At 42.0% G+C, this 25738-nt stretch overlaps 1 protein-coding gene across 1 annotated transcript in view; it reads right to left on the reverse strand.

The window, feature by feature from the left end:
- The window catches only part of KCNN2 (potassium calcium-activated channel subfamily N member 2), a 406407-nt gene extending 380950 nt beyond the window's left edge, over positions 1-25457 (reverse strand). Inside the window, exon 1 of the mRNA XM_070234440.1 lies at positions 24745-25457. The gene's annotated coding sequence lies outside the window, so the exon portion shown is untranslated. The remainder of the gene's footprint in view (positions 1-24744) is intronic.
- Positions 25458-25738: the final 281 nt, after the last annotated feature.

Raw genomic sequence — 25738 nt, forward strand, 5'->3', positions numbered from 1 at the left:
AATTGTTTCAGGCTTCGGAAGGTGGGGCCGATCCCCTTTGTGGCCGTTTGTGAAGCACAGGTCTTCTATCACTGATAAGCCCTACGCCCCACAGGTCCACACACACCATCAACACAGTCCTGACCCATGCACACTTCCCAGCCCCCTGCAGCACACCCAGTCACCCCACTGCAGAGGCTTCCACCTCTCCACCAATGCCCTCCCCCAGTTCACCTGGTCCCCACACAGGCACTTCCCTACAGAGGCAGACACATTCACCTGCCTATAGAGGATCCAGGCACCTAGTTTATGCAGGCCGACAAGTTGTCCAAGGGCTCGCTGTTAGGTGGGGCCAGTCCCTAGGGCAGGCTGCCTGCCCTGGCTGAACTGGATTAAATCTGCACTCTAGTTGGTGTGGCAGACCCCTGGGCTAACAGGCCAGGGGAAGAACTCCAATGGCATCTGCCAGCATCTGTGTCAGCATGCCTGTACTAGGTCACAACAATAGCCACCACCAATGTTTCAGTCTCCGGAAGGTCTCACCTCTCACCAAGATGTACCCAGAGCCTAGAGGTGAGTATATTTTCACCAAATGACTGTGCACCTTTCTTTCTGGTGATTATAGATTGCTCTCTGACACAATAAAATTTGTGTGTGGGCCCTTTAAAAGCTGGTTTTATTCTGCCTATGTCAATAGCTTTCTGGGGTGTTCCCTATTGTAGTTAAAAGCAAGTGAAGCCAGATAGCATGACATTTGTCTCAGTTGTACTGAGTCTGAAAGATGCTTATAGTGGTAATGTGCCTCTGCTCAGGTCCTCACTTCTCCAGGGAGGGCTGTGTACCCTAGGATGGCTCCTGCCTGGCTGGTTGTGAAGTTCCACCACTTGCAAAGGTGGCTTTTTTCTCTCCAGAAGGAGTTTCTGCCTCTTCTGCCTCAGTCAGGACTGTCCCTTATTGTGGTGGTTCTTTTTATCCAGTTTTCAGTTCTCTCTCCATGGTAATTTTTCCAAGAATAGCTATAACCTGGTTGTGTTCATGGAAGAAGGCAAGTTCAGAGTCTGCCTACGTTGCCTTCTTGACAAGATCTCCCCAAATCTTCCTTCTTTTTTGCTTGAGGAAGATTGCCCCTGAGCTAACATCTGTGCAAATCTTCCTCTATTTTGTATGTGGGACACTGCCACAGCATGGCTTGATGAGTGGTGTATGTCCACACCCAGGATGAGAACCCGGGCCACCAAAGTGGAGCATGCCAGTCTTGACCACTACACCATGGGGCTGGCCCAAGAGAAAAATCTAGATGAGCTTGGGTTTGGTGATTTTTAGATAAACACTAAAAGAATGATGCTTGATAGAAAAAAAATTGATAAGTAGGATTTCATTAAAGTTAAAAGTTTCTGCTCTGTGAACAACACTGTTAAGAGAATGAAAAGACAAAGCATAGAGTAGGAGAAAATATTTGAAAAACATATCTGATAAAGGACCTATATCTAAAATATACAAAGACTCTTAAAACTCAAAAATAAGGGGAAAAAATTTTAAAATGGGCAAAAGATCTGAATAAACAACTCACCAAAGAAGATATACAGATGGCAAATAAGTATATGAAAAGAAGCTCCATATCACATATTACTAGGGAATGACAAATTAAAGCAAGAACAAGATACCCCTACATACCTGTAAGGATGGCTAAAAAAAACCTGACAATACCAAATGCTGACAAGGATGTGGAGCAAGGAGAACTCTCATTCATGGTTGGTGAGAACGGAAAATAATACACTCACTTTGGAAGACAGTTTGGCAGTTTTTTTCAAAACTAAGCATAGTCTTACTTTATGATCTAGCAGTCACACTCCTATACATTTATCCAACTGATCTGAAATCATATATTCACACAAAAACTTGCACATGAAATGTTTATAGCAGCTTTACTCATAATTGCCCAAAACAGTAAGCAACCGAGATGTCCTCTGAAAGGTGAAAAGATAAACAGACCGTAGTACATCCACATGATGTAATATTATTCAGCAGTGAAAAAGAAATGAGCTATCAAGATATGAAAAGACCAGGAGGAACTTTACATGCATATTGCTAAGTGAAAGGGGCCAGTTTGAAAAAGCTACATACTGCATGATTCCAATATTTGGGGAAAGGCAAAACTATGAAAAAAATAAGAGGTTGCCAGGGATTATCATAAGGAGAGAGGGATGAACAGGTGGAGCAAAAGGAATCTTTAGCATAGTGAAACCTTTCTGTATAATACTGTAATGGTGGATATATGACAGAGAACTGCACAAAAGAGAGCAAACCCTATGTAAACTATGGACTTTAGTTAATACTAATGTATCAATACTGGTTCATCAACTTCAACATACATACCATAATAATGTAAGATGCTAATAATAGGGGAAACTATGAGCAAGGGAGAGAGGGGGTATATAGGAACTCTCCAGACCGTCTGCTCAATTTTCTACAAACCTAAAATTGTTCTGAAAATAGTCTATTAATTAAAAAAAAAAGACCACTTCCAAAAATGAGTCAACAAGGAAATAAGGGAAATTAGAAAATATTCTGACCTGAATGAAAATAAAAACACAAATTTCAAAACTTGCAAAAGTCAACTAAAGCAATGCTTAGAGAGAAATTTACAGTTTCAAATCCTTTTTCAAGAAATAAAAAAAGTCTAAAATCAATTATCTGAGCTTCTTTCTTTAAAAAGTAGGACTAATGACTAATTAAACACAAAGTAGAAAGGAGAATAAAAAATACAAGCAAAAATCAAAGATACAAAAAATTAAAAAATCAATAAAATCAAAAATTGTCTTTTGAAAAAATAAACCTCTAGATAGTCAACAAAAATAAAAGAGTAGACTCAATATGGATCCTACAGAATCATACAGACAATAAGGGACTATATTATGGAATATTTTATATCAGCAAATTTGCAAAAATAGATAAAATGAGCAAATTCTAACTAAGACTCGAAATTTACACAAAAGAAACCAATAATCTAAATAGTCTCATGTCTATTAAAGAAACTGAATATGTAAATAAAAACTTTCCCACACAGATATCCCCAGGCCCAGAAGCCTTCACTGATATATTCTATTAAACATATATTTCTTACACAAATCCTTCCAGAAAATAGATGAAAAGGGAAAAAAAAATCCCAACTCTTTTTATGTGGCTAGGATTCCCTTGATAGCAAAATCAGAACATGAATGTACAAGTTCTGCTGTTCATTAAATGCATGACCTCAGGCAAGTTGCTTTCTGTCTCCAGCTTTCAATTTTATCAACCATGACCATTCAGTAGAATATTCTTGCTTAGATTCTGGCACTGTGGAGAAGAGCCTGAAGGAGAGACCAGCATCTGGCTCATTTCCTGCCCAGGGCTTCAAGAAAGATGCTCCCCATGGCAGATACGTCACTTCTTCCCACTTTCAAATGATAGCAACTGAATGTGAATCCTTCCTTCTAGGTCTTCTCTTCACAAAATAAGTAAATTCCAACCTACGAAACTCAGGAGAGCAAGGGGCGAGCCTGCTGGAAATGCAGACATGCATCGCAGAGGAGAGAGAATGGATTGGGACAATCTAGGTTATATATCAATTTCCTATCATCCCCCCCCCACCCCGTGTCTGTCTCTGTCTCTCTCATTAAATAACTATTGCTCATTGATTTTCCTCCTAGACCTTATGGTTGTGGCAAGAAACATTTTGGGACTGCTTCAGTAGATGATCTTTAAGACACCCTCCTTCCTTCCAATACTTACTTACTGAGAGCCTACTATGTGGCAGAAAACCAGCAAGCAAAACCAAACACGAATTTGTCCTCCTGGAGTATATGGTCTACATTCTAAGGCATTACCAACTGGATTAAATAAGAACAACTCAGACTCCTGAGTGACTCTATGCTAACTATTGGCATTCCTATTTTATAGCTGAGGTAGCCAGACTAGGAGAGAGTGAATACCTAGCGGAAGGTCACTCTACATTTTCTTGTCCCACCTTCTGCCTCCAATCCCTTCCACTACTCACCTATGCTTCAGCCACAACAGAGAACAAACCACTCCCAAATAGTCCTCTAACCTTCCAAACATCCTTCTATAAGGGATATATCCATCTCTACCTTTCAGCAGCCTGTAAGGCTCAACTACCTTCCCTATAAACCGCCCCCCCATGGGAAACGATCTCTCCTTCCACTCGGTTTTCAGAGAGTGTTGCACAATTGTCTGGTGTCTGCTCATCACCTGTCTTTATCAGGGTGCAGAGCGTGGGGGAAGAAGGCTGCATTGTGTCCTTAGATTCCCAGTGCCTAGCTCAAGGATGACCCAAAATGGGCACTGAATAAATAGTGAATACATGAATTAATGTGTACAGAAAAGAAGCAAAGCTCAAGAGTTTGCATGTCAACAGCACAGGGCTGAGTCAGCCCCCCATTCTCCATTCACCACCAAGGTCATTGCTTTGTAGGGCCTATGTGTTCCATTTTCTAGTTTACCTTAAAGAATTGATGTGATTCTCAATTTGGGTTTCCAATTTAAAGCAAGACCCTTAAGGTATTTTTCGTTATTTTTTAAAATCCCTTTTAATCACTTTTTAATACCCATCAGAAGAGTGAAATTGAAATGTTATGACTAGACTGCCCTGATTTTTCTGGGCTACATTTACACAATTGCGGCCTCCTCAGATCTGTCCTGCAAGTGTACTGATCATTTTCCTCAAGTAATATTTATCTTATTTAAGCAGCATTATTAAACCAATAACATAAATAAAAGAATATGCCCAGAAAGAAAAACTTGGGAATATTTTTTAAATATATCTAAGCCAAATACGTTTGTCTGACTAAATGAAGTCTCTCCTGGGCTCTGTTTCCCAAGGCACAAAGTGGCCAACAAAGACAGGAACAGGCCTCCACCACGTCCCTTCTCTGATCCTGCGCCACCGGGAGGCCTCTGGTTAGTTCTCCCGTGTTCACATACTTGCTTTGTGCCTGGCAGCATGTTTCTGAAGATGCCTCAGAGTGACTGCCCTACTGCCCTGGCGCTGGGCGGGCTTGGGGCCTTTGGGAGAACACAGATCTGTACTCCTGCCTCAGGGGCTCCAGCCCCTATTTCTCTGCAATTTCCCCAGTACTGCAAATGAAAGCCAGTTACAATGAGCACACTGAAGGCAAGAAGGAAAAGGAATGCTTCCAAAGGGCCACCTGTCACCTGACAGGAATGTGCAGAACAGGCGAGAAGAGCCACAGGCCCTCAGGATCTGGGCAGGGCCCTCTACCTTTGGATCCTGGGATATGAGCGCTCCAGCATTTTTAGTGCCCTACATCCTATATGCCCTGCTGCCCCGACAATACAGTACAACCCCCCACTCCCCCCCCCTCCAATATAAGATCCAGTCTGACTGCACTCATGGTCTCTCTCTGCCACACTAAGCCTCACCTCCCCATGAGGTCTCAGTAATGTTGGTAGTCTGGGGTCCCCCATACAAACCAAGTGTGGTCCAGCATGGAATCAGCGTCTGAGCTAAGGGAGCCCCCTGCTGGTGGTGGTGTAAGCTTCCATGGAGTGGAGTGCACCACTCCAAATGCACGCAACCCTGGTTGGCCGGGGGAAGATGCTTAGGTCTCCAAATATCGCAGGGCCTGCCTAAGCCATATGCCATCTCCAAAGCACTTCTCAAATGAAACAGCCATTAAACAGAATAATACAAACTTATAAGGGAAAATGGGCATCTTTCTACCATTGCAATCAAATTATTTCCTAGAGGCAATTCATCATACCCCAAACATTTCATTTATCACTAAGTGGTAACCTACACTTCTTCTGGAAAAATATTAAATGATATAAAAGAAACAAAACTGATAAAAATGAAATGGAAATAATCCCTAGATTCAGAACAAGGAGACTTCTGTTCTGGTCCCAGATTTGATACTTACATATCATGAGACTTGCCCCAGTGACAAAGCTCTCTGGTCAAGGATCCTCTTCTGTAAAGTGAGAAATCAGAATGGATGATCTCCAAGCTCCATCCAGCTCTCAAATCACATCTTTTCTGGTTTTGTCCTAATTATCCCTCTCACTTTGTCTTAATTGTGATATAGCAGAGGTCCCAACATGAGTTGGATTGCACATTACAGTGTAGGCATCTCTGGCAGATGCCAAGAGGGATGTCATCTCCAGAGTGACCAGCAGCAGAGCCGCCCCTTTGGGCACTGATGACTACCGAAGCCACCAGCAGCAGAGGGACTCTGAGCCGAAGACAAGGAGTGTAGGTAAGGCATGGTGGCCAAGAGTATTATACCTCAGAAAACAGCAGTGATATCCATTGGGGACCCCTAGAACTACTGAGGAGGAATGTTAGAAAGGGAGGAAGCCCTGGACAGCAGTACCAAGGTATATTAGTTATCTATTGCTGAATAACAAACCATTCCAAACTTAGTGGCTTAAAACAACTATTTATCTAGCTCTCAGTTTGGGCTGAGCACCATGGGGTATTTCTTCTGCTTGTCTCATGTGGGCTCAATCATGCACCTGTGGTGAGCTGAGTGGCTCTGCTTCTGGCTGTTGGCTGGGCTGCATGTCCTTTCATCATCCACTAAGCTAGTCTAGGCTTCTTCACGTAGAACCAGTCCTCAGAGCAGTAAAACACAAGCCCAGAGTACAAGCATTGGTCACATGGCCAATCCAGACTTAAGGAGCAGGGACATGGACTCTACCTCTTTCATGAGAGGATGCACAGGGGCCAGCCCAGTGGCACAGTGGTTAAGTTTGCACGTTCTGCTTCAGCGGCCTGGGGTTCACAGGTTTGGATCCCGGGTGTGGACATGGCACTGCTTGTCAAGCCATGCTGTGGCAGGTGTCTCACATATAAAGTAAAGGAAGATGGGCACTGATGTTAGCTCAGGGCCAGTCTTCCTCAGCAAAAAGAGGAGGATTGGCAGCAAGTGTTAGCTCAGGGCAAATCTTCCTCAAAAAGAAAACGAGGATGTATATCACATTTTATGTGTATGAATGGAAGGAGGGAAAGAATCTGTAGCCATTCACACAACCTATCACACAGAGAAATACAGATTTGTGCAGAAATACAGATTATTCCCAAGTTCATATTGCCAAGTAAATGGGTAAAATTATTCCTGCATTTTGCTCAGCAGCATATTTTACAGTAAAATTTCAAGGAGAAATAGCATTTGTGAGCCTGCAGATCAAAGAAGAATTGGAAATTTTTTCTGCAAATTGTTGGCCTCGCTTAACCTTTAGGACTCTGTCCAAAGTTATACGTGGACATGCAAATGGAGGGAACTCCTCACGGATAAGGTTTGCTCCTGTATCTCATATTATTCTTGCCCTCCCAAAACCCAACCCTCTGAGCTCATGCCTTCAGGCTAGTCACTCAATGACACCTTTAAGAAATTCCTGACAGGCCGGCCCGGTGGCATAGTGGTTAAGTTGGCACGTTCTACTTCTCAGCAGCCCAGGGTTCGCATCCTGGGTGCAGACATGGCACTGCTTGGCACGCCATGCTGCAGTAGGCATCCCACATATAAAGCAGAGGAAGATGGGCACGGATGTCAGCTCAGGGCCAGGCTTCCTCAGCAAAAAGCAGCAAGTAGTTAGCTCAGGGCTAATCTTCCTCAAAAAAAAAAAAAAAGAAAAAGAAAAAAAAGGAAATTCATGAGTAATCACAGCCAGTTAGAATTTTTAAATCTCTGAAGTGCATGGCTATGGAATGTATACCACTTTTTCCAATCTCTAATCTGTGTCTGGCAATTAAACTGAGCAGTACACCAGTTCTTTGACAGTCACTCATTTAATTTACATTTCTTACCAACGAACTGTGTACTAGGCACTGTGCTAAAGGTTTAAATAGAACAGAGGAGGGAAGGAAGAAATGCCTTCCAGTATCATGTGGTTCAGTGGGATGTAAACCAGTAACTTTTGCAAGGAATACAGTTCCAAGAATTTCATTCCATTTTCAAAATTAAAGCAAATTTTGCATTTTAAACAACTTCCAATGGATCACTTTTAATTTTCATAGTCTGTCTCCTCTGAGAAAGGTTTAAAAGTGACTTCTTTCCATTGTTAAAATGTCACCAAGTTACTTTTAATTCTGACAGTGTCCTCAAGCTCCTTCTGAGGACATTAATTTCTTTGGGCAGTTGAAAAAAATCCTGTGTCGATTTCCTCTTACACAGAACCACCTCTCACTTAGATAATACTTCAAAGGAAGCTTGCTTCACTACACAGGGCTGGAGCAGTGAAAAGGGGCTGAAGACATGGGCCAGCGTCATTGCCCCTAATGTTTTCCTCTAAAAATCCACAAAGGCTGGTGCTCAACTTATTTGAAATGAGTAAAGTCTACTTTTGGCCTCTCATCCATCTGTCCTTTCCAATGCTCTTCTCAGTATTTTCCTCTCTATTTTAACTGTATAAGTTGTGGGGATTTTTTTGTTGCTGTTTTTTAATAACTCATGGTATTTATCTCCTTGTGGAAGTTTTCAATTTAATAGAGTACCTTAAAGATCCTCCCTCCCCATCACATGCATGACAGCCTTTAAAATTTATAAGAAACTCTATTGGTGAAATGTTAGATACTACAGTAAGAGAGAGATTTTGCTGGAGCATGGCTTCTCTCAAGAGAGAGCCAAAAACTCAGAATCCCAGAGCAAACAAATTTTACCTAGTTTTGCTAATCAGTTTAAAATTCCTACATTTTCCAAAGAAGACTTATGAATGGCCAACAGGCACATAAAAGGATGCCCAACATCATTAATCACCAGGGAAATGCAAATCAAAGCCATAATGAGGTATCACTTCACACCTCTTAGAATGGCTATTACCAAAAAGATAAGAAGTAAGTGTTGGAGAGGATGTGGAGAAAGGGACACTTTCTACATGTTGGTGGGAATATAAGTTGGTGCAGACACTAAGGAAAACAGTACAGAAGTTCCTCAAAAAGTTAAAAGTAGAACTACCATATGATCCAACAATTCTACTTCTGAGTATTTATCCAAAGGAAACTAAAATACTAAATCTAAAAGATATCTGCACCCCCATGTTCACTGCTGCATTATTTACAAGAGCCAAGACATGGAAACAACCAAAGTGTCCATCAATGGATGAATGGATAAAGAAAATGTAGTGTGTATACACACATACACACACACACAGAGTAGAATATTATTCAGCCATAAAAAAGTGGAAATCTTGCCATTTGCAACAACACAGATGGACCTTGAAGGCATTATGCTAAGTGAATTAAGTCAGACAGAGAAAGACAAATTCCATATGGTATCACTCATACGTGGAATTTAAAAAACAAAAAACCCAAACTCATAGATAGCAAGAACAGATTTGTGGTTGCCAAAGGCAGGGAAGGGGGTAGGGAAATGGGTGAAAGGGGTCAAAGGAACAAACTTGCAGCTATAAAATAAGTCATGGGGATATAACGCACAGCATGGTGACTATAGTTAATACTACAGTATAGCATATTTTAAAATTGCTAAGAGTAGATCTTAAAAGTTCTCATCATAAGAAAAAAAATTATAACTCTGTGGTGATGGATGTTAATTAGACTTATGGGGTGATCATTTTGCAATATACAGAAATACCGAACCATTACGTTGTACATGTGAAACTAATGTTATACGTCAATTATATCTCAATAAAAATCCCTTTCTTAGATTGTCAGAGAAAACAAAAGTCAAAGAGACATCTTTTGAAAATGGAAAAATAATTTTCCTCAAAGAATAAATAGGAGGAGTAGAAGCCCCAAAAAATCCCAGGCAAAATTCTGCAAGTTGTAGATATTATCCTCAGAATCCCATCTTGAGAAACGTGAAAGAAAAAGCCCACTTACCACCAGAACATATTCAAATGAAACCCTCTGTTACAGTGTACAAAGTGAGGCAACTAGATTTTGTCTACTGATTTTTTGTTTGCTTAAGCAAGTGTAGCTCATTTTCCATCACTAAAGTGGATACTCAATATTGCTTTTTTACCCTGAAATAGCTTTATCCATATGTACCCTTCAATTTACTAGTTATTAATAGTTATTAAACATCTACTTTGGGTCAGGCACTGTGCCAGACAAGGGGAACACTACAATCAACAGGCCTTAGGACCATCTCTCAAGGGTCTCAATGACAAATACAGTGGTGAAGAATCTTAAATGTGATGTTCAGCGGACATGCGTGTTTATTTTCTAGGGAGGAGACGGTGGGGATGGGAAGAGGGGGAGGTAAGAACAGGCAGAAACTTTAGACATTGGGTGTTATTCAGGCTTGTGGGACTGTAAATGGTGATGCTCTTGAATCCACACTGAACCAAGTTCCCAAAAAGGTTCTTATAGCAGTAAGTTATAACAGCAATAATACTAACAAGGAGCCATCAATGAGTCTATGCTAATTGAACAATCAGAAAAAAGTCTGGAATATAGGTTTATAGAGAGAGAGTGAATATATCAATAGGACAGGCATACGAGAAGTTACTGAAAGGTTAAGAAATTTTGAAAATGAATGATGGGCAATGCAAACCAGCCAGTTAAAGATCCCACATGCTTCTCCTTGGGTCTGCAGCCAAGGGGACTGTACCCCTCACACCAAATCTCTGCGGCACAACCGATGGGAATATTCCAGTAAGATCAGTGCCCCCCAGGGCCCAAAAGAGAAAACAGAAAGAAGACACTGCCTAAGGGAGAAGAGAAGTTACTGCAACATAGCTCACTGGGAAAATATCAAGTAATGAAGTGTAGCTAAAACATGAAAAATATGCTAGCTGAGCAATGAAAGAGAATGCTGGAGAGTAACAGAACTGAACCCATCAGGGCCTTGTATCCCATACTGGGAGTTAGGACAGAAGGCAATGGGAACATCTGAAAGGTTGAAACTGGAGAGTACATAACCCGATTTCCCTTTCAAATGATGGTTGTGGGGGACATTATGCCCCAGAGATGAGAAGCTGGTGATGCTGGGCAGGAAGGCCAGTCAGGAGATCAATACTGGAGCCCAAGGTTGAAATAATAAGAGCCTAACCTATCAGAGCAAGAGAGGGATAGAGAAAATGAGTAGATATGCACACTATCAAGGAGGCGGAGCCTAATCAGATTGCTGTTCTACTAAATTTAGCAGTGACACAGTGAAGAAAAAAGGCACTTGGGTATAATGTAAAATGTTTGAGTTGTCTCCCTAGAATGCATTCAGAAATGAATAAACAGGAAAAGTAGGATACATTCATACTTTCAATAAATCAAATCTTCAACAGATCTAAAGAAGTTATTCACTGTAAAGTTGTAATAAAACTTTCTCCTACTGGTATACTTGTAGCACACCATAAACACCTGGGAACATGCATTACCACCCCCTTTGCTACTACGCTGACCTTTAGCTGAGATTAACTGATGAGAGAACGACAATTGTGACGGGATTGACATCCCTCACGGTGAGTAAGGGGAGAGATGGATGATGCTCAATACCGAGAGTGGTCCATAGCCAAAAGGCATTTTAGGACCACTAGAGACAGGATGAGCAATCAGAGATAGAAAACTGGCATTCCAGAACAATCTTCACTGATTTTGAGATTTGCACTCTATAACTGGAAAAATATATTGCTGTTGATATACGTGGCCAGTGTGGAGGCCCCTAAGAATTTAGAGAAAAAGAAAATAAGGCTGGCTTCAGAATCTTACTAGTAAGAAAATAATTACCATGAACCTAAATGGTTTCAAAGTCTTGGAAATCCATAGTTAAGGCTTTTAATCCTCAACAGTATTTAATTTAAAAATTGGAAAGAAGATGTTGGCACTAGTGCTTTTGAGAAGGCAAATCACTAGTTTATCCACTTACCATAAAAAGATGAGACAAAAGACTGCATGCTAATTTTTGGTGGAGGTGGCGGTAGTGGGATGTAATCTCAGCGAAGCAAGAGTGAGGCAGGACCAAAAGGAAAGTAAACAAGAGGGAGTGTGTAACTGAGCTGGCAATAGCTTCACCACCCACACAGCTAGCTGTGCAGTCTTCCAGGCCACCTCCAGGTAGATGGTATTATTCCTGCATCTTAGAATAGTCTGCAAGTAGGAGAAGAAAGGCAAGCAACTTATCCATGGGCTCTTCCTCCCCTCCCTCTCTCTGAGCAAAGTCCATTTCATTAAAGCATTAAATCCCCCCAACTCTGGATTGTTACCTGTCCCCTCCAGCAGCATGGGGGAGGGTAGAGACTCTGAAGTCTCTGTCAGTGGGTGCTGTGGAGGGGGATCCTGAAATGTACGCCAGCAGAAGCAACAGCAGCCTGCACTTTCACTCAAAGAAACAGTATAAATGGACACTCAGGCAGCTCTGGGTGGGAATGGGAAGGCCAGGTTGTAGACAGGGCTAAGGTGATCTGCAGTAGTGCATCACTATGGTCTGGTATTACAGCAGACCATACGTAGCTATAAAATTTTATGTGACTATAAATTTTCTGTTAAGTCCACGTTTCCTCTATATTTTATAAGCTCAAAGTTGAGTTTCTGCCCAAGTCCATCTTCTTAAGGGGGCAAAATCTTTCATGTAACATTCAGAAATTTATTTAACAGTTATCAAGCAAGGACAATTGACCTTGAGGCTAAGTACATTTGTTATGGAAAATATATTTGTTAATTTCATGTAAAAATTAGTTTTTTCACTTAAATTTGTAAACAAATTCAATAACAGGAGGTTAAATGTATTAGCAATCTTGTGACAATTTTACATCAAACATGACCTCTGTGACTTTGTTATAATATTCTCTTATTAAGAATGGATCTAAAAATCTCCCTCTTAGAAAAAGCTTTTGTTTGTAAAATAAATGATTGTCTAATTTTAAAGTAAAACACAAGCCCTCATTCTTCCACACTCGTAAAAACTAGACACAATATATATGATTAATGATCTGTGGGAATAAAATTCTATCTGTAAATACATGAATGGGAATCTTGAGAATAGCTATTAATATCATGTAAGTGAAAGACTAACAATATGAGAGGCTCTCAAATTAAATTAGAGTAAATAAAGCAGGAATCAAGTGCTATTTACAATATGCGTAGACCCCTGTGTGGGAGGAGTGGGGTGTAGACCCTCACACAAAAAAGAGAAAGACAATAAATGGTAATGAAATTACAGATGATTTTACTAAACCCCTTATATATTTTCATTCTTTCTCAACTTGCTACATTATGACTTTCAAATCAGAATTTTATAATTTAAATGAATCTAAAAATACCTTAAATTGAGAGTTGATAGGTAGTCAAAACTAAAATGTTTAATAATTAAGCAGAATCTAATCATTTATATCCTGTTAGAATAAAGACAGTGTGAACAGAGGGTTTGATTAGCTTAGAGGAGTAAGTCTCATACTATACAGACTAAACCAGGAGAGTCTGTTGAAAATGTAGACTCATTTCATCAATTCCAATTCAACAGGTTTGGGTGAGACCAGAAATCTGCATTTTATCAAGCTCCGTGGTGATTCTAATGCAGTTGGTTGGGGCCACACTTTGATAAATACTGGCAAAAAGAGAAGTCCAAAACATCGAAATTTCACCGAGACTCTCCATATACCATCCAGGAACAATGTTGCTCTATCCCTAGGAATCCCAGGCCTCTGCTTCCAGGGCAGATCGTGTTGTAGACCACTATATAATCTCTTCTTGTTCTGATCAATCCTTATTTAGCAGATTTCTTATGACTGGCTTCCCTTGTGGTTTGCCTAGGGGGAGAAAACGGACTGCTCTGTCAACAAGGGCATTTGAGGTTGTTTGAACATCCTTCTCATTGTGAGCTAATAAATTGGCACTCAGTTTATACATCAGTTTCTCTGGGCTCTGTTAAAGTTAGTCTGCCTCTGAAAGTTGGGTCCATTTTCAGATAACTGACCAAACTAGGCATGTGAGTTCTCAAAGCTGAAGTCTCTTGGCCAGGAAGTAGCTAGCCCCTTCCCACATTTGAGGATATTAGTTATTTTTGCCAGCCTGGCATCCTTTCCTATTTTTCTGATACAGCATCTTGAATTTCCCCTGGGGAATCAGCCCTCTTCTACTCCCAGATTCCTCCCAAAATTCAACATGGCCTGTCCATTTAAACTCAATCCTAGAATTTTAGTTAAAACAAAACTAAACTTTAGAGGTAAAGCTTAGATCCATTGGTACACATCATGGAGTCACAAGAGAAAAGCACGCTTGAGGACAACACCATCACGGACAAAAGAAGAACCAAGAGTTAGACATAAAATGAGAGAGAGAGAAAGAAAAAAGGAGAGTTGCTTATCATTTCATTGCTTGAATCTTGGATACAGTTGGCCCTACCCATGGCCTTTATCTCACATGAGCCAATCAATTCCCTTTTTTATTTGAGCCAGTTTGAATTGGATTTATTTCATTTACTAAAGAAAGGGTCTTTAATTAGGACAACACCTCTGTACTTCAATGTACAAAGTATACCTTCCATTCAAGAGCAACAAATTAGGTCCAAAGATCTACCTTTTGTTCAGGGAGACATTTAGAAAATCCATCCTCATAGGAAGCAGAGACTAGCTGGACCTTAAGTGCATGCGAATTCTCCTTCATTAGAGAATACGGTGAACCTAATAATTGTCACTAGAAAACAATGATACCACAGGCTTTTTCCAAAGACCATTCACCTGTTGCAACATGGAGAGGGAACAAAAGCATGCAGTGTTTTACAAATCTTTATAGCCTGCTCTATGCCTTCAGAATCTTTCCATGCCTACTACTTAGGAATATTTCTATAAAAATGAGAGGAAGCCCACCTCTTGGTGCCCCAAGAAGGGAAGGAAAATTGATGCCCGGATATCACAATCAATCAATCACCTTGGTTATGGGAAATAGGAGAGGAGGTTACCTGTCCATAGGAAAAACAATGGCTAGATTAACTTCCTAGACTTTAATTACAGACAAAATTCTTTTTTCCTGCCCTTTTGAAGTTAATTAGGCAATCTTTGCTGCTTATATACAGGAGACAATGAAGAGGAAAAAAATCTCATCAGTAGATTGCTGAGAAACTGGTGAAAACAAGACAAATTATGCACCAAACAATAAACCCTTCAATGTGTTAAAAAGACTTGATTCTCTTACATAATGGCTCCTATAGTCAGGGTGAAACTGCGTGCAAAACAACTGCGTGACTGATATCAGTCATATAAAGCCCTTGACATTTAGAACCACCAAGCCTCACAAAACGAGTAAACATAGTATAATGTTTACACTCAAAATCTCCTTCCCCATTGCAAAAAAAGACCTGACTAGGACAAGAGTTAACAGTTCATTAAAAAGGATAGATATTCAGGTGCCAGCCCAGTGGCATAGTGGTTAAGTTTACACACTCTGCTTTGGCAGCCCAGGATTCGTGGGTTTGTGTCCAGGATGCAGACCTGCGACTGCTCAACAAGCCATGCTGTGGTGGCGTCCCACATAAAAATAAATGAAGATTGGCACAAATGTCAGTTCAGGGCCAATCTCACCAAAAACAAAGATAGATGTTCAGAAGTGATAGCTCATTGGTGTCCTGCTTCTCTCTCCATAGGCTATAAACATTCCACTCTATACTGGAAAAGACTTGGCTCTGCAAAACAGTAAAATAAGAAGCAAGTCTTTGGAGTTGAAGACGAAAGCAGAGCTGCTCCAACCACTTTTGCAAATGCCCAGGGAGAATGCTGTGTTTGGTGGGATGACTGGAAGGGAAAAGACCAGTCAAGACTAACATTCCAGTTATGCTGGAACTGAAACGAGCATACGGCTAAAAGCAGAATGGAAATGTATACTAATGGATAATTTCAGCTTTAGAATGCAGTTTTCAAAACAGTATCAAAGTAAGATGCTTCATAGTTTCTGTTTCGGTAAAAACCAATAAACAATCAAACAAAAACATTATGCACCTTCTCAAACTCCCTCAACCCTTTCCTCCTCTCTGCCTCTCTTGATGAGCGCCTCATCCACACACAGGTGCTCCTCCACTTTTGGACTTGGGAAAAAACTACGTATTGTGTGCCATGATGCCCAGATTTCTGAGCAGCCACTGAGAGCCAGGAATATGTGGAGTTAGCTTCCCCAGGGGTAAAACCTCACCAATGAGAAATGAAATAAAAGACAGCTGGGAAGCTAAGTTCCTCTTTTTCTCTCCCAAGGTGTAGTTCCTCCTTGCAACCCTCTGGAGAAGCCCCAGATGCCAAGTAAGCATGCATGTAGGGTGACATAATGTGTCTCAGCCCAGTTCATTGTTAAACAACAGTGTCTTAATACATGGCACTGTACTGCACCACATCACATCCTCTCTTGCCGTGTTCACCCTCACACTCCAGGACTGGACAGCCCAAATAAATTGATAACACTCTAAACATTGCCTTGGGCTCTGCTTTCCAGAGGATGCAAGAGAAGGCACTGTGGAAGCTACTATGTTCACAACACTGACATCACATTACTGTCACTAATAATTTTAACATAATAATTTTCCCTTCTAATATTCAGCAATATTTGATTTTGCTTTGAACTTTGATCTAGAGATGACTAACCACTCCTCATTTATACAGGGCCTTTCAAAACACCCTCTTTATGTTTTTATTACCAAAAAGTGCAAGTAATACACTTGTGTTTCAGCTATATATTGTTCCATAACAAACCACCCAAAACGAACTGACTTAAGGCAAAAATGAGAGGGGCTTGCCTGCACAGTTCCAATCCTAGTGGCTTCAGCTGGGGTCTCCCACTTGGGCAAATTCAGCTGTTAGTTGGGCTGGTGTAGAAGGTCCAAGAACACGCCTGTGCCCAGCTGCTCCTTCACTCAGCGACTGCTCTCCTCACAGCAGCGTGGACTCAGGATAATCAGACCTCTCACATGGAGGCTGTGAAATTCACTGAATTTTATTGTTCAAAGCAAGTCACAAAGGCTGCATGACTCAAGGAAAAGGAAACAGACCTACCTCTGATGAATGGCATGTGTCCAGAAAGAGAGAGGTAGTCATGGCTGCCATCTTTGAATACTATCTACCACAGGGATACTGATGGTGGGATTTGTCTGTAGATTTGAATCGTCTGGGGACCTTTTAAAACTATGAGCACCCAGGTCACACCTTAAACCAATTAACTCACAATTGGGTGATGTAGAACACAGAGATCACTTTCTTCCTTTTTTTTTTAAGCTCCCCAGGTGATTCCAATGTGCAGACAAGTTTAGGAACCCTGACCCACCACAACTTGTGAGAAGAGAGATTTAGAAAAGCTGAAGGTTCTAACTGGCAGTCATCAGTTACATGTGGTTACATGCCATTTCACAATATGCTCAGAGGCTTTTCTTGGGTTTAAAATTTAAGTAAAACACCAAATCACTTCAAAGCACAATAAAGCTGCCATGATAAGCCAGCCTACTAAGCCCAGTAGGGCGACCAACTTTCCAGTTTGCCTGGGACTGAGTGGTTTCCTGGGACACAAGCCTTTCCATGCTAAACCAAGATGGTCTGGGGTCAAACTGGACAGTTGGTCATCCTAGCATTGCCTTATCTCCCTCTGCAAGACAGGTCATGTTCTCGTGAGTTTTGTTTCTGAAATGCAGGCCCATTAACACCTGATTTTCCTCAAAATTAATGACCAAGGCCGGTGCTACTTGAAACATGTTCCATAGACCTGCAGCATCAGCATCACCTGAGAGCTAGTCAGAGATGGGAATTTTGGGAAATTCCAACACTGAGTCAGAATGTCTGGGAGCAGAGCCTAGGAATCTGTGTTTTGAAAAGCAGGAATTTGAGAAGCACTGGTCTGGCCTGCCGTGCTTTCATCTTCATCTATCTCTATCATTCCACATAAGGTAAAATCAGATTTCTACTTTTCAACAAAGGTATAAAAAGCATAGTATGAAGATTCAATCAATGCTAACTGGCCAAAGATGCCTTGACCAAGAACAGCCAGCATCTTCAGACACACAGATGATAATCATCATTTAGGGCTTAGTTTTTGTCAGTCATTTATCTGAGGGGCTGTATAAAAAATTTTTATATCCACAACAGAAGTTGGAGTGTGGAGTGAGGGGTAAGCTGAGCACAGCTGTCTGCAGTGGTAACGCCTGTCCCTTCCATAACACATCAAAGCCATCAATACAAGACACGTGCTAAGTTTTTCTCCAACCTAGAAGGAAAAACATCTCTCAAAGTTAAGCAAAAAATCAAGCTTTATCTGTGACTGGATTTCAAATGGCTTGGTTTTCAATTTAAATTTATAGTAAAATTCATTTTGGTTTCAGTAATTTAGAAATTATGCTCTTTTGAACTAGTTTGGACAAAAGTTTACCTAAGTACAAGGAAGAGTTCAGCCAAGTAAATTAATACCCTAAAATTTTAACCACCTTAAAACAAAAACAGCTTTTTTTAAGGACTTACTTGTTTATATTCAACAGATGTTAATAATTACCTATAAGTCTTATCCACACAGGAAAGAAGAGACTCTAACACAAAACACTTTGTTGGTACTATTACTGCACGGATTGAAAATAAAACAAAATATTTCTTAAAACACTCACACACACTGTAATTCAGACTTTTTACTAATTCAGACTAGTCCCCCTGCATACAAAACAAAATTTTTAGTAGGATTTCTTTACTAGTCAATTAACATATAACTTGATCCCTCATACACTGAAGCAAATGGAATTTAAAAAAACCCTTTTCAAAACTCACCTTTGATAAATTAGGGCTTTTGTTTGTCATGTGTTTCACAAACTTCATTCTTAAATTCAAAGAAAATGATCAGTTAACCAGTTTTCCCCCTGCATAAGATAATATAATCAAAGTTATCATGATCAGGTTAAAGAGCTGTGCAAGGAGGTTGCTCCTTCAGAATTTCTGAACTGTTACAGTCAAACTCATCCTCTTGCTGCACTGCAGGTCTGGCAGGAGGTGTCTGAGATGCCCCACCCAGACATTCTGTAAGCAGCAAACATACCTATTATAATAACATCTTCCACAAAGATAAAAAATACAGAAATAGATTTGGAAAACACATGTTCCTGGCAACAAACTCACTTTCCCATGTTATAATCACATGGCAAATAAGTCTGTGAACTTTACTTTCCCTAACTAAATTTTTAAAAAGAAAAAAAAACCCACATTCCTTATGTAAATAACCATAAGCAGATTCTAATCACTGATGTATTCTGTATCAGAAGACTCCTAAGTATTTCGTAAATGACCAACTGCAGTTAAAACATCTCTGAGAAAGTGTAAACTAGTCATTCCATTTTTAAAGAGGCTAAAGTGACTCCTATATTTTTTCAGAAGAAACATCTAGCAATACTACTGACTGAACAAACATCGTGAAACTGAAGAAGGAAAAGAGTCTTCTGCCACTTGCTCCCATTCTCAGTTGCACGAGATTAACCAACCTAGCTTCTAGCTCCAATCCCCTCCCTCAGGGGTGCCGTCATGACCCTCAGCTGGGCTTTGCCTTGTGGCCAGTACCAAGATGGAGTCCTGGAGATCAGAATGGTTACACAAAGCCACCCGAATGGGAGGAGTTGTCAGTTTAAGTCTACAGAGAGCAAAGGTCCCAACAGGGAAGATAAACTTGGCCATAAAGCCGAGGGGGTAAACTCAGAATCAAAACGAAACCCCAGCCCTACAAGGATGGTGAGCTAGACAGACCCCTGAACAATGGAAGAACGATGGAAAGGGCTGCAAGACAAATCACAGCAGTGTCCTGCATAAGGTAGTTTGCCTTATTTAAAAGCCTCTGCTCAATGGAGTCTTAGATTTCATTCATAAAATGAGAGTAGTAATCTCTACCTATCTCATAAAGTTGTTGTGAAAACCAATTAAATAATTTGAAAATGAAATGAAATAAATGAATAATTTGAAATGAAAATCAAATGAAATAATAATTTGAATAAGTGAACATGATTTGCACACTGCAGATATGTATGCAAATACAAGGGACCACCACTACTACTGTGTTCACACCTTCTTCCCAGCACTGAGTGGGGGGTCTTGGAGTCAGGGGCGTACACCAGAAGTGATCCCGTAAATGCAAATATTGTAATTCTCTATTTATTTATCTGCCTCCCTAACCAGACTGTGATTTCCTTGAAAGCAGGGACTGTGTCTTAGTCATCACTGCATCTCCATTTACATAGTAAGACATTCAATCACTGTTTATGGAATGTTGAATGAATAAATTCTGAATGCTCACTGTTATACAGCCTCGTGGCTGGCCATGAATTATGCACAGTGGAACACTATGTGGCGTAATGTGAGAAATGAAACAGCAAATGCCCATGTGCCCAGGAATAGTTCCTCATCTGCCAAAAATGGCCACTACCTCACTGCCAGAGCACTGGCTCCTCCGGATAACGAGCCTAAATTCTCAGAATTAGAAGCATTCCTTGAAGTCAGTCAACAAAGGAAGCATTGACAATTAAATGCCTTGGGAAATAATAGCTAAACTTTGTTTCCTTATTACGTATAAGCCAGAAGAAGCTTCACATCATTATCTTATTTAAAACTCACAATGACAACATAAGGGAAGTTTTGTTATTGTCCACATTTTACAGATGAAGAAGTTGAACCTCTGAGAGCAGTTAAGTGACCTAACCAAGCTATATGTAGGCTAGCCAAAAATTGAACTCTAGGTCTGTTTTATTCCAAAGCCTATATTCTGAAGCAATACTGTACTTGGCTGTCTGAGGAAAGAGAGGTCCTCGTGCCTTTATCATTAGTAAGAATGGAGTGATCTCCTCTTGATCATCTTAAAGTCAAGCCAAAAAGGACGGCTCTTCCTCCTCCCTCTCTCTCTTCCTTTCACAATTCCTGCACACACACCGTAAGCCAGTCACTGTGCTGGCACTAGAGATACCCCAGTGAACGGACACAAGGGGCAGCCATTTGAGGAAAGGAGACAGACAGGGAGAGATATGAACTGCAATGAGAAGATGAGAGGGTGGTGGCTGTGGAACTAAATGCCAGCAGGGTGATGCAGTGCGGTGACATAAGCGAACCTCGTCAGGTACAAATGTAGAAGGGCAGGGCCAGGCCCTCAGGCCTGGCACCAGGAGGGTATCGTGAAGGCAAGTGCTGCATAGGAGGCCTGGCAGGGTGATAGGATGGGATACCTGGCATGGGAAGGCCTCAGCACCCATGTCCTAAATGAGATGTCACAAAGGACAAGACAGCCTGAGGTACTGTAGGCCTAGGGGTGGGAGGACTGTTGAGGGCAGTTCCAAGCTAGTTAGCTGGTGATCACTAAATATGTCTGCAGTACACTGGCCTTTAAACTGAACCTTGTGGATCCATTTGTACCAAGTGCCTTGGATCTTTTCATTTAGCCCCTCGGTCCTCTCTCTTCTCGCTGCTTTCACTCTACCCCTGCACCCACGAGGTCTGCCACCTTCCAGTGTGAGTTCCTGTGTCTACCTCAGTGTTCCCCTCATCTTCCTTCTCTGACCCTCAGGGCTCTCCTGGCCATTCTGTGTCTTTACTCTCTAGTTCTTGCTTTTCTGGCTTCTCTGAATAGTCTGGGTACCCACATGTGACACTGGCCCCAAGACTCCTGGGTCACATCCTCCTAATGGGCTGGCACCACCATTAGATGGGCTTCAGCCTCAGGAGGGAGTGAAAACCACACAGCCTTAACCTTTAGACACGGGCAGGGTCTAGACACCTGGGACACTGCCTCCATTTCCCCTCTGTTCCTTCACATCTGCGTGGTTTATGTACCCTTCTGTCATCTATTCATTCAGTATCTATTGATAACCTATTCTACTTACACTCTGCTGAGGATAAAAAAAAGACAAAATTTCTCTGCCCCAAAGGAATTCACAATCCAACAAAGACAACTAAGTGGATGGACTTGAACTATACCATCTACAGGTTTATAGTTCCCATATATGTCTCTTGCCTCAAACTCTCCCTCAGCATTTATACTTGACATTTATACTTGGCATTTCAAAATTAATATGTCTAAAATATGATTTTCTTCCCTGCCCTGCTCTTCCTCTTTTCTGTAAACAGCACGAATATCCCCACAGTCAAATAGAAATCCAGAAGCTACCTTTGATTCCTCCCTTCCCTGACAAGCCCCCATCTCTGATCCATCAAGTCCTGTCCATCCTACCTCCAAAATGTCGTGAATCCACCCACTTCTCCACAAGTCCATTCTCACCCTCCTGATCCACGGCGGGGCTGCTGCTGGCCTACAGAGTCCTTTGTGCACAAGTGAAAAAGATGCCCTTCCTCCAGGCCATCACAACTCGGCACAAGGACGTTTGCTGGTGAGCAAAGCACAGGCTGGAATTCAGCCTCCACTTGACCCCCAGGTCTGGTGCCCTGTGTAGTAAACAACCTGCAGAAACGCAGTTAGGCTCCTGCCGCCATTTTCTCTCTACCACTGCAGTGGCCTCCGAAGGGCCCCTCCCACAGTCAGTTCTCCACATAGCATGCAGAGTGGCCTTTTAAAACCTTAAATCTAATCATTTCATTGCCCTGCTCAAAATGCTTCATTCTTACCTTGACCTATAGGGCCCTGCATGATCTGATCCCAGCCACCTCTCTGGCCCACCTGGTCTACCCCTCTGACCCACTCTGGCTATCCTTCTCTTCCTTAAAAACATCAAGCTCCCTTCCTGACTGAGGTGTCTACCTGGTGGTCTTCACTACCTTCCACTTCAGACCACAGTACATAGAACAAGGTTAATCTTAACATTTGGTTCATCATATACTGTCATCATTAGCCCCCGCATGCTTTATCATATTTCATTATTTAGTAGTTATTTTTAACAATGCAATAAGCACACCTGGCCCTACCAACCAAAATACAGCTGGGACCTTGTCTCTAACTAACCATATGGTCTCCCTGTTTCTCCCCTAGAGTTTTTCATTTCAATATTTTTTAATATCATAAAAGATTATCATGGTATATGTAATCTTTTAGACAATTTTCACTTAATATTATATTGCTAAAATCTAATCATATTGTTATGTGTCACTTAGTTTATTCATTTTGATTATGGTATAATATTCCTCTATGTGACAATATTGCACTATTGATCCACTCCCCAGTTATGGGCATTGGAGTTCTTTCTAGGTTTTTATTATTGGGAACCAGAGTATTATGAATATCTGTGTACATGTCTTCTGTTGAACACATGCAAGAGTTTCTCATTGGTGTAAACCTAGAAGTGAGTTGAACTATCAGATCACAGGTGCATGAAATGTTCAAATTAGGATATAATGTCAAACCATTTTCCAAAGTCATCGAACCAATTTACACTCCCATCAGCAATGTTGAAAGGTCCTGTGGATCCATATCCTCTCCAACCACTTAATATTGTCAAACTTTTTAACTTGGAGCTAACCAAACGGGTATAAAAGGATATCTCAATGTGGCCTTGATTTGAGTTTCCATAATTACTAAAGGTAATAACTACCACTTCATATGTTCATCGGCTATTTGTATTTCCCCTCCTCAATAGTTCAAGGTCTCAGCCCGAACATCCCCACCACAGAGAGAACCTGACCACTCTCCATGTGAAGGCTGCCACTCTTTGTACTTTACTCTGTTCGCTTTTCTTTGTGGCATCTACCACTACCTGCAATTATCTAGTTTATCTACTGATATATTGTCTGTCTCCCTCAACTAAAATACAAGCTCCAAGGATCTTGGTTGTTTTAACTCCTCCATCTCCAGTGCCTAGAACACCACCAAGTGCAGAGTGGATGGATGACAGAGATACGTAAAGGATGAAGAGTTGTGTTCTAGAGTCATACGCTCTGAGTTGCAATTTCAGCTCCCCCATTACTAGCTGTGTGATCGTGAACAAATTACTTAAATTATCTGTTCCAGAGTTGCTCCATGTGTAAAACAGATAATAGTCATTACTGCATGGGGTTGTTACTAGGTTTAAATGAATTAATACTTGTAAAGCTCGTAGAGCAATACCACAACATAGCAAGTGCTCAATAAATGTCAGCTATTATTATTAACGTGTGATTATTGTTATTACTACTCCACGGCTTGAGAGCACAAAGCACCAAACCAGCCTGGACCTAATGAGCTTCCTCCTCTCCCAAACATTCAACATCTCCCTGGGCTTGCAGATGCCCATTCCCATAACCTAGAGGAAAGGAGAGAGGCACCTGGGGAAAAGTTTGGGGGATAGTTCATTTTCTGGTCTGGTCATCCCACACATGAAGAAGTGGAATAACAGCACAGAGTAAGTGCTCAATGATGCTTGCTGAACAAATAATTCATAAACCATCAATCCATACATCCTATAACCCCAGCATTACATTACACACAAAGTCACAAGATCTCCTCTCTCTCCTTGTATTTTGATTCATATTTTCAAAGAGAGGAAAGGGATGTTACAAAGGGGGATGTCAAAGAGATAAAGTGGACTGGATAAGAAAAGAGGAGAGAAGAGAACTAAGGCCAAGGAGACAGGAGGAAAGGTGGAAGAGATGGAGGGGAAGATGGGAAATTCCAGATCGCATTGAGGCATTAGCCCTTAGTGTAGAACATTAAAATGCTGAAAATAAGAATACAAGAGAGTCCCTCCACCACCCACCCACCCACTCACGCAGGGGGATTTTTCTTTTGAAGGTATGAGTAGGGGCAAGGAAAAGGTAAAGCAGAAAGAGGCCTGGCCGGGGGAGGGGAGGAGTGGAATCCTGGGCAAACTTCATTTCAGCATCTTGCCTGGGGGAGGATGGTCCCCCACTAAATCTGTGGCCTCATCAATGTCACCTTAGTGGCGAGCTTACCTTCTTCTGCAACCAGGAGCCCCACTCCATTTGGAGCCTTCCTTGCCTCAAAGTGGGAAATGCGGCCTTGGTTAAACGCGCGAAGAAGCAACGCCGAAGTGAGATTGCACTAAGAATTCCGGCAGGTTCACTGGGAGAAACTGTTTCCATCTGAGAAGGATCAGGAGACCCTGCCGGGGACCAGCCTCCTCTCCGGGTGTCAAATTCCGTGACGGCTCGCTGCCCGGGAGAGCGCCGTGCCCCTCCCTCCGCCGCGGCTCCGGGGCTCGGAGCACCGGCCGGGGAGCGCGGGGGCGCTGAGTCCGGGCGGGGGCGGGGGCGCGGGCGCGGCGGGGCGAGCAGTCCCCGCTGCCCACTGGCGGCTGGTCGGGGTCCAGCTGTGGGCACCCACCTCCTGCTAGCCTGTCCCTGCTTCGGCGCCGACAGTGCTAATATCCTGAGCCCGCTCACAGGATGCCCCGCCGGGACTGGGGACTCCCTCCTTCTCGAGTCCTTGGCTGGCAGGGACGAGCCCGGTCGGCGGGGGCCCCGAAAGCTCAGGGTGTTGCCGACCTTGAGGCTCTTGAGGGGTGTGCATGCGCCAAAAATAAAACACACACACACACACCCTGGGTCCACTTGATAGTTCCCTCCCGAGGAAAGTAACTGTCCTTAAGCAGCACAAAGCAGCACGGGGGAGGGAACCCTGCGGTGCAATATGAAAGCCAACATTATTCCCAAGACCAAATTTGGGATGGTTTTAACTTTAAGGTTTGGATTTAAGCCGCTCAAAGAAAAACAAAAAAGACATGGAACAAATTCCGTGTGTGTGTGTCTCTGTGTGTCTGTGTTCTAAGGCCGAATTTCAGGTGTTAACCAGAGCTTCCAAGGAAAGGGAGGGAGGGAGGGAGGGAAATCACGGGCTGTGGCTTTCCCAGGACAAGGTTAGAACCGCGTCTTCATTGCCATTCCCGGCGCGTTCGCCATCGCGCCCTCCCCCGCGGCCGCAGGGAGC

This window comes from Equus caballus, chromosome 14, assembly GCF_041296265.1.
Source record: "Equus caballus isolate H_3958 breed thoroughbred chromosome 14, TB-T2T, whole genome shotgun sequence".
Taxonomy (NCBI): domain Eukaryota; kingdom Metazoa; phylum Chordata; class Mammalia; order Perissodactyla; family Equidae; genus Equus; species Equus caballus.